Genomic DNA, 12,771 nt, shown 5'->3' on the forward strand with positions numbered 1-12,771 from the left:
TACTGAAAAACCCAATAAATTCAGACTTTGTCAAGAAATGTTACTCTTAAGAAAGAAAAGAAAAGAAAAGAAAAGAAAGAAAGAAAATGAGAGGTTCAAAGTGAAAACTCGTAAAGGGAACTTTGAAACCAAAGAAGGATTTGAATTCAAAACCTGAAAAGGGCGGTTCAAATGCAGTTTGATGTTGAGGCATCCGACAAGTAAACCCCCTCGAAAGACTGCTAGTTCGTGAAGGACTTCACATCAGCAAACAACTCTGCCACCTTGAGATCTCCCAGATAAATGATCGCCTGGGACGTTAAATTAATTGATTTAGGAACACTGGTGCTAGAATTCATTATGACATATTCTTTTGCTTCCAGAATCCATGTTCAATTCTTTCTATTGCCATGAATTTGTGTAAAACTTACATTTCATCAAAGAATTTCATGATTATCATTTCAAGTTTCAAATCACTCATTTCTGTGTATTATAAACAGCCTAGCATAATCCAAATTCTAAATGAATAATTTCTCGGTATTACTTTTAATTAACTTAAAAATATACGAGGAATCCAAGGCAGTCCAGCATGTCTATATTTGCACTCGTTAAGGTAAGTGATTGATAAAAGGGTGAGACAAGAAATGATAGCACTCCAAACAACATATAAAACAATGAGAATGATTGGATTATGAATCAGACAAGGAGTCAGCAAAGACAAAGACACGAAGAGGATAAAAGAGGTAAAACAAAGGCTTACGAGACCTTAAAACCCAAAAATCGCATCATACACACTCAAGCATTTACTGAATAAGAGCATACATATTTATTTTACATTAGGTTTTGAATATCTGACAGGAATTCAGGGAGTAAACAAAGATTCATTTCATGAATTCAGCGAAGAATCAGTCCATATCTTTCATGGAACGCAACAAACTCGAAGACTATTAGGTCAATAACTTCGGGTACTTTAAACACCAAATCACTTACATATAATAATCTTTTACAGGTTTAAAAATCTTCAAAGAGAAGATTAATCGGTCAACATTTGCAATGGAGAGTTCATAATGAGAAGAACTCATCCGACAGAGGGAAAAGTTCATAATGAGAAGAACTTATTCGACCTGTTGCTTGACTCACAACACTTCGAATCAACAACGCCCCACCAGAGGGGTTAACATTTCCTTTGCTTGATTCTCAACGCTTCAAATCAGTAACTCCCCACCATAGGGGTTAACATTTCCTTTGTTTGGTTCACAACACTTCGAATTAGCAATACCCCACTAGAGAGGTTAACATTTCCTTTACTCGATTCACAACACTTTGAATCAGCAACGCCCCACCAGAGGGGTTAACATTTCCTATTGCTCGATTCACAACACTTTGAATCAGCAACGCCCCACCAGAGGGGTTGACATTTCCTATTTCTCGATTCACAACACTTCGAATCAGCAATGCCTCACCAGAGCGGTTAACATTTCGATTGATCGATTCAAAACACTTCGAATCAGCAACGCCCCACCAGAGGGGTTAACATTTTCTTTGCTCGATTCACAACACTTCAAATCAGTAGCACCCCACCAGAAGGGTTAAAATTTCCTATTGCTCGATTCACAACACTTGGAATCAGCAACGCCCCACCGAAGGGGTTGACATTTCCTATTGCTCGATTCACAATACTTTGAATCAGCAATGCCCCACCAGAGGGGTTAACATGTCCTTTGCTCGATTCATAACCTTTCGAATCAGCAACGCCCCACCAGAGGGGTTAACATTTCATTTGCTTGATTCACAACCCTTCGAATCAGCAACGCCCCACCAGAGGGGTTAACATTTCCTTTGCTCGATTCACAACATTTCGAATCAGTAAAGCCCCACCAGAGGGGTAAATATTTTCTTTGCTCGATTCATAACGCTTCGAATCAGTGACATCTCACTTGAGGGATCAAAATTTCCAGAAGAAAGAACGCGATGATAAGAACCTGATACTTGAAGAGTAGAGATTGAGTTAAAAATGGAACTCTATTATCTTTGCTTCATTCTCTTTTCACTGCAATGAGAAAAAAAGGGGTAACTGTGAGCACCATTTTAATTTACACCCAAACCTAAATATAAAAACCCAAACCCTTTTACATTTTACACCCAAAGCCCAAACCAATTAAAGCTCAAGCCAACCAAACCCAACCGGAGCCCAACATGACCCAAAATCAGACCCAAAACCCAACCTAAATCTAAAACCCGACCCCGAAGAATAAAACCTGACCTGGTCTAACCTAGCTCTGACTAGCAGTCCAACCCCCCAATCAGCAATTACCTTTCACTCCCCCAATCAGAAACCACCATTTTCCCACTATTGGAAATGTGAATAACAGAGGAATATAATCTGAATATTGCTATTATGTAAAACGTGTATTTGAGTACAAGATTGGTGCTCCTTATATACTACTACTCTTAGTTGTATCAACTGCTAATACAACCACCTTAACTGAACAACTAATCAAAACTAACTTGCTAACAACCTTAGTTATTATAACAACTTCATCTTCAGGAAGCTTCTAAGTATATTGCTAACATTCTCTCTACTTCTTCTTCTCCTCTTCTGATCGTGAACAAACTTGCACTCTAATCTTGTCACGAAACATTTCAAAAGTTGAACAATTGAAAATATGAACAATCGAATCGAAAGTGTTGACGCTTCCTTCCGTTCACTTGAATCGAAAGTGCCGATGCTTCCTTTCGTTCTTCTTGAATCGAAAGTGCCGATGCTTCCTTCCGTCCACTTTGAATCGAAAGTGCTAATGCTTCCTTTCGTTCTTCTTATTCACCTTCATTTCTTTCTTCTTCACCCTCTTTTACAAGGTTCCTTGACATATTTTTTATCTAAAGGACTATATTATCATACTTATTACAAATTCACCCCAAGTAATATATTCATTTTGCTTTACCAAATTGAAAGAAAAAAGAAAGAAAAAACAGGTGATGCAGTGGATGAAGATTACCCATAGTGCTCATCAATGGCATCACACGCGGTACTGGGTGAAGGTAAACCAGAATGTGCTTGTACCTTAACTGTTGTTCCTAGGAGAAAAGCACGGAGCGGAGTTACAAAATAGCCAAGTCGTAACTCGTTGATTCCAGATAATTCAGCTATAGATGGTTTTCTCTTGATTAGATCCTTCATCTTTGAAACCAATTCATACCTCAAGAGCTTTGACTTCTCCGAGCACCAATAGTAAAAACCTTTGCCATCTGGCACTTTCACAAGGAAAGATCGTCCAGAACTATCTGCTGGAATCTCATTGATGGAAATAGCAGGACACTGATGTTTGTCACTTAAGGTAAACAATCTCTCTGTTTGACCATCATCCCCAACAAATGAAAGGAGCAAGTCTAATGATGGCAAGAGTGCAAGACTCAAGTTTCCCCTTAAAGCAGTAGGCTGAAAATGATTCCCTTGTTTGTTGATCTTCCCCACTCGAATTGAAACCAAAGGTATGCAAAAACACCTCGCCAGCATACCAACTTCCATTGGCTCAAAGTGCTGACTCAAATGATCTAACAATCGATCCTCGGCGTTGCCGTTTGAGACACTGACTTTCAACAAGGGCTTTAACCTTTCATCGATCCGACAGACGCCAATTACTTGCACATCCAAAGCTTATAACCATTGCAAAATCCTATCCTCTCGACCGCTTTGTTGAATCAGCAAATCTCCATCGTTTTCCCCAACGAATATGTCGGTTAAGTGTTCCGTGAGTCCGATTCCGTTCCTTTCCTCGACGGTTAGATTGTCGGACGGAGTTGAGCCGAAGACCAACTTTTGTATGAACTGAACCATCTCCTCATGCTTCTTGGTGATGGAGACTTGCACCTCCTTCTTCTGTTTCTTTTTCTTATCGTTCTTCATGCTCTTGGTCTCTTGGACTGATTCTACTCCATGAGTGAAAAAACAGAAAAGAAGAAAAACTAGAAGCGTGAAAACAAAATGCCCAGAACCTTGGTGAAAGATACCATAGTTACTATCAAATGTCTTGAAAAGCAAGAAAACTGGATTTCTCCCTTCGATTTTTGTTTCTTTGTTGGAATGTGTTTCCGGTAAGCAAAATGGTACAACAGAGTTGAAAACAGTTCAAAGACGCTTAGGCTGATATCGGGTACCTGCATGGAACCCTTCTGTATATGTTGTGTTCTTGAATATGGTAGCAAGGTTTTTTAGGTCTTCTCCAATACATTTTTTAATATTGTTTGCTACCTCAGCTCCAAGCTGTACACCATGTTGCTTAATGGAATCCTCCAAAATTTTTGAAAGCAGTAAGGCAGATGCTCTATCCAGAAGTTCTTCCACAAATTTCCCAGCATCTGCAGCAGGAATTGATGGCCGCACACTGTCAACTGGCTTCTCCTTAACAATTTGTGCATTACCAGATGGCTTAACAGCTGCGGAGTTAGTAGCAGCACCAACACTTTTTCCAGTAGAATCAGAGGAATATAATCTGAATATTGCTATTATGTAAAACGTGTATTTGAGTACAAGATTGGTGCTCCTTATATACTACTACTCTTAGTTGTATTAGCTGCTAATACAACCACCTTAACTGAACAACTAATCAAAACTAACTTGCTAACAACCTTAGCTATTATAACAACTTCATCTTCAGGAAGCTTCTAAGTATATTGCTAACACCCACAACCAACAGCCATCCATTTCTGCACCAATCTCGACAAAAACATCCCATGCAGGCCGACCACCCCTCTATGCCCTGTAGACAACATTAATCATTTTCTTTCAGATGTAAATGGGTATTTAACCCAACAATTAATCTGTAAACAACGTTCGACAATCCCACCAAAAAATATATTGTAATCTCTATTCTCAAGCAATAAACAAAGACTTCGAAGGTTCTATCATTTACTTTTTTTTTATTTTTCTTATATTTGAATCCCTTTCTTTTTTTTATGTTCTGGATCTGTTCTTATCAAGTTTAGTAGTGAAAAAAACGTTTTTTTGTTCAAATAACTTGTATTTTATCCTGTTTTCGTAAAAAAATCTAATCATTTTCTAAAACACTTTTGCATGCTTTGAATAACGGGAAAAAAATTCTTATCGAATATAATCACCTAACCAACGATCCCAATATATTTACAGCAAAATAATAACGAAAATAAAAAAGAGTGAATCGGATCTTACCTGAGTCGTCAGAGCGTCGTCGGAGTCCATGGTAGTCGAATGATTTCGGTTAGATTTTGGACGGTTTTGGCCGTTTTAGGTGGTTTTAGGCTTCGGGCTAGGTTCAGGGTTAGTAGATCTACCTTAGGTGAAATTTTGGGGTCATTTTGGGTTTTCCGACATCCGTGTGCTACGGTCGGTGCGGCGGCCAGACGAGGGTTGGAGGGGCTCAAGGTGGTCGCCCACTGCTGGTCGAGGAAGAGGGGAGAGATTATATATATATATATATTGTGTTTGGCTTAGAATGAAATAAAAAAAACAAAAGTTTGGTCGATATAGGATAAATTAAGGGTCTAATTATGTTAAAACCCTCTGTAACTTTGTCATGTTTTTACATTTTGGTCCCTGTAGGGACCAAAATTACTATTTTACCTTTCTACTATGCATGGTTTAAATTTTTGGTTTATTCATGTTCTGGTCCCTATTATTTTAGTGTGTTTTTACATTTTAGTCCTATAAGGTTCAAAACTATAATTTTTTCTTTTATTTTCCTATTTTTATTTTTTTGGTGAAATTTCTTTTTAGTCCCTTGAAGTTTGTCATGTTTTTGCATTTTAGTCATGTGTAGTGACTATTTAATTTTTTTAAAAGATATGAGGATCGATTCTATAATTTTAGCTTTTAATTTAACATGTTACTTTTTATGCTTAAATAAAAATGAAGAATTGCTCTTAGGTCCTTGTAGATTACGCGTGTTTTGTATTTTAGTCACTAGTCTGTTTTTATTACTTTATTTTGAATTAGGCTTTAAATTTTAATTTATTTCAATTTAGCCCCTTTGTATGTTTAATTTTAGTTTAGTAATTTAAAATTTATACAATTAGGTCCTTGTACTTGTGTTTATTTTATTTTTTATTCTATATTGTTTTTACTGTTTGTTTTATTTTTTATTATTGTTATTTTATTAATTTAATAATGTTTATTAATTGTTTTGATATTTCATAGCTTTATTTCTTATATTTAGTTTTAAATTATTTTATCATTCGAATCAAACTTAGCAATTATGATGACACTCTAGTTTAATTAGGGAGTAATTCGAGTCGAGTTTTCGCATAAGATGCCCAATTACTCGAACTGATTGCTCGATTATAAAATTAATTAATAATTAATATTTCCTAAAAAAACTTTGAGTTTAGTAACTTAGATAATAATTAGGTTTTTTAATTAGCCCCCTATCTTTAGAAATTATCAATTTAGGTCCTTATACTTGTAAATCTTTTAGAACCCGGTATTTTAGTTCCTTGACCTTTTTAGTCTCCGAACTTAGATTAATGTTTTAAATTTTACATAATTAAATAGGTTAAATAGAGCATCCACTTTTAGTCCCCCTAATTTAGGGAATAATCCGAGTCGACCCTCGCGTAAATGCTCAAGAGACCACCTCGGTTATTCGATTTAATAGTCGGTTTAAAAATTAAATAGGGTTAATATTAGAACCTTCACTTCTAGGTTTGAGCCTTTAGGTCCTTAACTTTCATAATTTGACACTTTAAGATAGAAAAAACCTTAATTTACTTTTAGTTCAATTAGGATAAATAAAATTTGTTTGATCGCATTTTATTTTAGCCCTAAGGCAATGTTCACTTATTAGGGAATTAATAATATATGCCCCGCAATCATGCTCAGGGGGTGACTACTGTAATTCCCGAAATAAGTTGATATCATTTTCAAAACTTCATCATGTTTTTTTAAAATTAAGACAATGTCCGGTTATTAGGCACAATAGTTTATCTCTCGCGTTTATGCTAAGGACGAATGTTATCGGCCTTAATAAACGAATACTCTTTTCAACCTTTTGCATCTGTAATGATTTTTAAATTAAAAAAAGATCAAACTTAAATTTTCCGATTTTAAATATAGGGTAATCAACTATGTACCAATTTTTGGGGCGCTTGTGGGGGTAATCCTTCCCCACGTGTAACTGACTCCCGAACCCGATTTCTGGATTTTCACAGACCTTAAAACTCGGTATTTTGATAAAAATAAAATGTTTTATTAAAATCACCCGGTTTTTATGGTGTCCAAATTGCACTTTAAATGATTTGTGGCGACTCCTCACATTTCGATAATTCCTTTCAAAGAAAACCCCCGAGTCGGTATCGGCATTTTCCCCGCCCGAACGAAAAATGGTGTCAATAGATTTAAATGGTTATTAATTGATCTCAGATAGTTATAAAAAGAAATTTTTGAGTTGAGAATAAAAGAGAGACCAAAATAGAAATTAAAGGCAAATTTTCATTTATTATAATGATTTAATTCTAAATATAATCAAGGATTAATAATATAATTACTAGATATTGAAAGTCGATGATAATAATAATATTATTCATATTTGGTGAAGTAATGGAATAGTACTTTATTAATCAGGTTAAGGATTGATACCACCATTTTCTGTTTGTTATAATGGTTATTTTTTATACAATTATGGTTACTTTTTATAAGGTTAAAATTATCTCAGTAATTAAATAAAATATTTTTTAAATTTTAGATTCAAATAATTATATCTGAAGTATATATTAATAATGATTAAAGAAAATTTTAAATAAATATTACTTTTATAATCGGTCCACGTTGTTAAAAAAAATCTTATCAATTGTTCAGCATCGAGTAAAAAACCTACTACTTGCTTCAAATGCTATATATTCATTAAGAGCACAGACAAAACACGCATTGGATTTCAAGTACATATCCCATACACATTCATCTCTCTCTTTCTATCTTTGATGCTTATGGTTTTCCAAGATTTACATCTTCATCTCTGCAAATCTAATCCAACCGTATAATACCCACTTTTCGATCCCCTTTGTTTATTTGTTTTTTGCTTCTCATTGTAAAAGAAAGGGAATAGGGAAAAGAAAATTCATCATTGTTCCTTTGTAGTGTTCTTTGGGTGTATATGCACTGCTCTGTTTGATCCTTTGTTCATGGCTGCTGCCTCCCAAATCTTTCAGAACAAAGAGAGTGACAACAATGAAGTCGGCAGGCAAGAAATACAGGCCGCCGTTGATAAGGCCGTGAAGCTTAGAGCTTTACATGGAGCTTTGACGCTAAGCAAACGCAACAACCCTGCAAATAAAAAATGCCCATCTTTTTCATCTCCTCTTTCACGCCCTGCTTCTCAGTTTTCTGCTCAAGATTACCCTGTTTTCACTCCTGTGAGTCCATGTCTTCCCTCTCTATTTCATCCTTCTCTTTTCATTAATTTGGGTAAAGTCCACAAATGATCTTCCGTGTAAACTGTTTTTTCATACGGTTAAAAGTTATAAAATGATATTTCAATTATAATGTGTTGTTTTGTTTTATACTTCAATTATTAAAAATTATAAAATAATCATTCAACTATTTATATATTCTAAATTTGTCTCTTTTAGCTAAAATATTTACTGCAGTCTGATGTGCACGTTAACATATTGACTAAGATCATATCTTATTCGGTATGTTAACGTCTAGCTCAAACTATCTTCAATTTTTAATAGAGAATAACGAGGTTGGAACATAGGAATGGTCGAATGATTATTTTATAACTTTTAATAGTCGATGGACTCAACAAAATAATACCCTATGAAAGATTATTTTTTAACTTTTAATAGTCGATCACTCAATAAAACAGGAGGGACCGTTTGTGTACCTTACCCCATTAATTTTATGTGTGTGTGTTCGGCATAAAGTTGTTTTCTTCCTGTTAGATGCTTGTCTTGAGTCATTCAGGGATCAATCTTTGCGTTCTTTAACAATGATTTTTTGGAATTCAAGTTATATGTGAAATGGCATTTTGACAGAGTTATGAAGATGAACCGTTATTTGAAATCTGGGATGAATATGGCTTGGAAGCAGGCAATGGCACTGCAACTGTTTTATCAGATTACAAGAAAGAGATTTCAGCTTCGAGGAAAGGATTCTCCCCGACAATGGCTGCCTTCAAATCGCATGTCTTTCCCGTTGAAGATCGAAACTCCGTCGCTGGTTCTTGTGCAAACCACATTACCATCCTACAAACATCTCCGGGGACTGAATTTTACAAGTCCAGTAGGAGTAGGAGAAACAGTTTGGGGGATTTCAAGTCATTGTCTTCATGCAGTAATGCAAGCCCGCCGTTATGGTGACTGACTCCGAACATGGAGTTAGGAACATCACGACTTCGATTACGGTGATGCCACAACCGACTCCCACTTGTGTGTTCAACCGCGACCGAAGAATCGAGGGGTGATTTCATGGTTATTCCCTAAGTTAAAGAAGAAACATAAGAACGTGAATTCGCCTACTCAGACGGAATCGGAGGATGTTTCGCAAATATTCAAGGAGTTCGGTATGTTATCGATCGAAAAATTGAAGAGAGAGCTGATGGAAGCAAATGAGAATAGGGATGCCGCATTGATGGAAATTGCTGGGATGAGATCTTCATTAGGTGACCTCAAGCAGAAGATAGAGTACCTAGAAACCTATTGCGTGCAGCTGAAGAGAGCCTTGAGGCAAAAAACACAATCAAATGATTCTCAAATCAATGAAAAGCTTGGGAAAGGGATATCCATCGGCGGCAACGGAGAAAACCCGATGCCGGTAAGCGAAGAGGTAATGGTAAAGGGTTTCTTGCAGATAGTATCCGAAGCAAGCTTATCAGTGAAACAGTTCTGCAAGACCCTTGTTGCTCATATTCAACAGAGTGACAGTACTTTAACAGATAACTTGAATTTGCTTCTCCAACCATATAAACTTTCATTGAATTCGAAGTACTCGAGCGCGGTATCATACCATTTGGAATCAATCATAATCCAATCATTCTTCCAAGATTTCGAGGGTTCAGTGTTTCGGAAAAGTGGATCCCCAAAGCTCTTGGACCCTCAACAAAATTGCCAAACTCAGTTTTCATCGTTTGTTGCACTAAGAAACCTTGGCTGGAATGAAGTGCTGAGGAAAGGATCTAAATATTACGGGGAAGAATTCAGTAAGTTCTGTGATGAGAAGATGAGTTTGATAATTTCGACACTAAACTGGACGATACCATGTCCCGAACAGCTGCTTCAAGCTTTCTTTGTTGCTGCAAAACGCATATGCTTGCTACGTTTACTTGCTTTCTCATTCAATCCGCGGTTGGGAATCTTAAGGATTGAAGAAAATAGAGACTTTGATCCACATTACATGGAGGATATGTTCATGGGAAGGCAAAAATAGCAGGGACCGAGTTGGGTTAAGGTCATGGTAATGCCTGGATTCTATGTTCAGGAAGGGTTTTAAGGTGTAAGGTGATTTGCAGATATAAAGTTGTAGCTTAAAATTCTTTTCTGAAATGTTCTTTCAAGGGCAGATTCAGCTTCAAATAACAAAAGTTTGTAACTAGCTAATAGGACTATATAAAGTTGGTAATAGGCTTCTTTTGTATTCTATAGAATATGCAAATTATTGAATTTTTTGTCATTTTTTAAAACTTTGATTAATTATCATTTAAAATTTATTATTGACAAAAATATGTAAAAATATATTTTAAAAACCTTCACTTAAGTAGTTTTTAACATATATTTTATAAAATTTAATTATTTAAAATATTTTACAAAATCATTGTCAAAATTTAAAAATTTTGACTTGTAAAAAGTCAATAATAGACTTTATTTATTTTTTTTGAGATGGAAAGAGTATTAATTTCACTCACAGTGTCTACCACAAGAATATATTATTATATGTATAAATATCTTTTCAGGGTCTAATATTATGATAAGGATGGATTGAAGGGGGTGTCAGAGACGGTTGATCTCTGAAAATTTTAAATTATCATATATATTTTTAGATGTTTCCTTTGTATTTTTTATTGATAATTTATTTTTATCTTTCGTAAAATTTTATAAGTTCTCTCCTAATATAAAATCTTACCTCTGTCTATTATTATAACAATGTTTAAATATATATAAAAAATAACCATCAAATATGAATATTTTAAGAACAATTCTCAATATTACAGATTTATTTGTCACAATAGTAAGGATAATATAATAAAAAATAAGATAATTAATTGCTCAACCTCGAATTACTTATGGATCAATATGAGGAACATATATTATTCCCATGCTTCCCCTAATCAGACTCCAATCACATCCTTTTCTCGTTCACCCCCATATCTCTTCACACTTCAAGGGTAGAACATGTGTACAAGAAAATAACAAGCATAGATAAGTAAAAAAAAAGTTCAATAGAAATTAATGTTAAGACAGCTAGAATAGACACAAACGATTTGGATAAATATTACGTCCCGGATTATTATTATTTTTTTGTTGCGCTCCAATTTAAGGTTTCGTCCTGATTCCGTAAGGATTTTTAATTTCATATTTCACAAAATTTTAATAAAATGTTATAAGATATATTGAGGAATGGTATTTAAATTTATCTGAAAATTATTGAAAATGAAAAGTTTAGTATTGTAAAATATTTTATTTAAATTTGTAAGGTTGGGTATGGGTGTTCAATCTATCGGTTCAGTTAATCGATCAAACCGAATTGATCAAAAATCATTAAAAGATTTTTTTTACTGTTAACCTAATCGAAGTTTTTCGAATTTATTTTACCTTTAACCGTTAACCAAACTGAATTAACCAAAATTTTAAATGATATATTATATATTAATTGTTTCATATTTTCAGTTAATACGATCGGTTAATTCGGTTAAAACCGAATTTAAACACTACTAAAGCTACGTAATATATAAATAATATATTAAATATTTAAAAAAAGCTTGGTTAATTCAGTTAATTAATTGATTTCGAACCAAATTAATTGATAATTGAACTTTGAAAAATTATTAATCGTTAACCGACCAAACATAAAATAACCGACCGATTAACCGAAAAAGATTTCGGTTCAATAGGTTTAATCGGTTTTAACCGATTAGTAAACACCCCTAAAGTTGGGTACTAAATGATTAGCGGGAAAGAGGTGAAAATTAGAGTTTTGGGCTAAAGTGAAAAAGAGAGTGAGTAGGAAGGTCCTATGACAGAATGCTCCCTGGGTCCAAATATTCACATCCTTTCGTACTAGTTTATCACTAAGCCCAATCCATTGAAGTCATTTACCAGCCAAAATATGAGTATTGTTATTGTTGGATCAACTCGAAATAATGCGATTTTCCTTGCACATTTCAAACTACTGGACAATATGTTATTATCCAGGGGATGCTATCAATATTATTAATAAGTTTGGCCTAAAACAAATCTTTCCATGGTGGGTTTCTATTTAAAAGAAGCTATCATGTTGAACCACAAATAATATTTTATGTGGACGGGAAGATTATTGGATCTAATTTCTTTCAGAGCAAATGATATTTAATTTTGAATTATAAAATATTTTATAAAAATATTTTTTAAGTTGTGTAATTTGCCCGTTAAAAAAAAGTTAGGCTTAAGTATGCAAAAAGTGTCCAATCTATGTTTATTTTTTTAGTTTAGTGTCTAAGTTTATTTCGTTATAGTTTAGTGCCTAACGTTTTATTTTTACTCAAAATAGGTCAAGTCGTGATAGACCATTAAGTTTAGCCGTTAACCCATTAAAAATGTCACCCTGAACCCAAAACTTTGGAAACCTTC

The 12,771-nt window shown here is 34.5% G+C and overlaps 1 pseudogene; it reads left to right on the forward strand.

Moving 5' to 3' along the window:
* The first annotated feature begins 8,130 nt into the window (after positions 1-8,130).
* On the forward strand, positions 8,131-10,569 carry LOC120197387 (annotated as a pseudogene).
* Positions 10,570-12,771: the final 2,202 nt, after the last annotated feature.

This window comes from Hibiscus syriacus, unplaced genomic scaffold (assembly GCF_006381635.1).
Source record: "Hibiscus syriacus cultivar Baekdansim isolate YM2019G1 unplaced genomic scaffold, ASM638163v2 tig00117048_pilon, whole genome shotgun sequence".
Taxonomy (NCBI): domain Eukaryota; kingdom Viridiplantae; phylum Streptophyta; class Magnoliopsida; order Malvales; family Malvaceae; genus Hibiscus; species Hibiscus syriacus.